Source organism: Kryptolebias marmoratus, linkage group LG3 (genome assembly GCF_001649575.2).
Source record: "Kryptolebias marmoratus isolate JLee-2015 linkage group LG3, ASM164957v2, whole genome shotgun sequence".
NCBI classification, from domain to species: domain Eukaryota; kingdom Metazoa; phylum Chordata; class Actinopteri; order Cyprinodontiformes; family Rivulidae; genus Kryptolebias; species Kryptolebias marmoratus.
The window spans coordinates 29,491,870-29,493,418 of record NC_051432.1 but is presented as its reverse complement, the minus strand read 5'-3'; the positions used below and the strand labels follow the sequence as shown (position 1 = coordinate 29,493,418).

Below are 1,549 nucleotides of genomic sequence, written 5' to 3'. Positions count from 1 at the left end.
TTCAGGCTGATGGTTCTACAGGTTCAGGCTGATGGTTCTGCAGGTTCAGGTTGATGGTTCTAAGGAACATTCACAGTAAACTGACGTTCTGCTGCCAATAAAAGCACTGAAACGTTTGTTAGGATGTATTTTTTAATGTGTTCTCTCAGAAGGAACAGAAGAAGAAGAAAGCAGCAGCAGAACGATACGTCTGCTTCAGAGCTGATGTTTCGGCCTTTTTAATAATAATGTAAAGAACATCAATAATTCTGTTCTGACAACAGAAGGTCCGTTCAGCTCCGTCAGAGGACAGCAGGACAGAGGACAGATGAGAGAACTGAAGGGACGGTTCTATGGTTTGTCTCTTCCCTGCAGAGGAGGAGAATCAGCTGATGTAACTTTTACAGCCATGGTTGTTAAACTCGAGGAGTGGCCTCTTTAATGCGTCACAGGCGTCCTCCTTTCTCTGTCCTCTGCCGTCCAGGTGTCCTCTGTGTCCTGCAGGAGGACAACAGAAGACAGAGGAACCCTGGAGGGACAGACTACAGGAAAAATAAATTGTTGTTTGTGAGCCGTAGCTGCAGCGAGCGGTTCCACTTTAACATCTGGATCAATGAAACAAACTGATAACAGTTTAGCTTTTAAACCTTGAACAAAGTGACATTTTTGCATCGAATGATCTCCTGAAGTCCTTTTAAATGTTTTTACAGCTCTGTCCTGTCTGCAGGCATGTAAACACTTTGTCCCTGGATGTCTGCAGACATTTCAGACGTCCGTGTGAGCATGGGGACAGAAGGAGACGAGGACATTAGCTGCAGTCTGAGCCCGTCCTCTCTGCTTACAGAACCGTTTCAGTTTGGGTTAAAAACAAACACGCCGGCCGCTTCATCTGATGCTTCTTTTTACGTCTGAACAGAGGACCTGAGACAGACGGATGGACGGGGACAGACGGACGGACGGGGACAGAAAAGAGTAAAGAGCTTCTGGGCTTCATCACATTGTCCTGTTCAGATCCCATAAATCTGAGAAGACGTCCTGTTGGACTCTTGGAGGACGTGTGAGGTGGACAGGACGCGGTCAGATGTCCTTCCTGAGTAAACGTCCCCGTCTTTGTCCTCTGCATGAGACAAACAGAAGATAATGAGAGCTTGGAGAAAGAATCACAGCTTTTAAAATCTGAACAAACTGTCCTGAAAATCAACATTTAACTGGATTTTAACTACAGAAAGTAAAGAAATGTCCTGATTACAGCAGAATAGATGTGCTGTAATGTCATCAGATATTATGGGATATCATCTCATCTCCCACTGATCGGTTCAGAGAAGCTGCTGAGTTTTCTTTTAAAATCATCTGGATCCATCTTTTCTGTGATAAATTTAAAACATTTATTTTATCCAGGACATTCATTTTTAGTCTAAACGATAACTGTGAGTATTTTTAGCCGTTTATATTTGGCTCTGCTTCTAAAAATAGCAGCAGAGCCTGAACAGAACCGGCAGCAGAGAAGACTGATCTGATCCTGGGGGACGGAGACGGTCAGAGACGGCCCGTCTTCATGGACAGACCGATC

The 1,549-nt window shown here is 44.6% G+C and overlaps 1 protein-coding gene across 2 annotated transcripts in view; it reads right to left on the bottom strand.

The window, feature by feature from the left end:
* Positions 1–1,549, bottom strand: part of dtd1 (D-aminoacyl-tRNA deacylase 1) — an 18,541-nt gene that overhangs the window by 10,468 nt on the left and 6,524 nt on the right. The window lies entirely within an intron of this gene.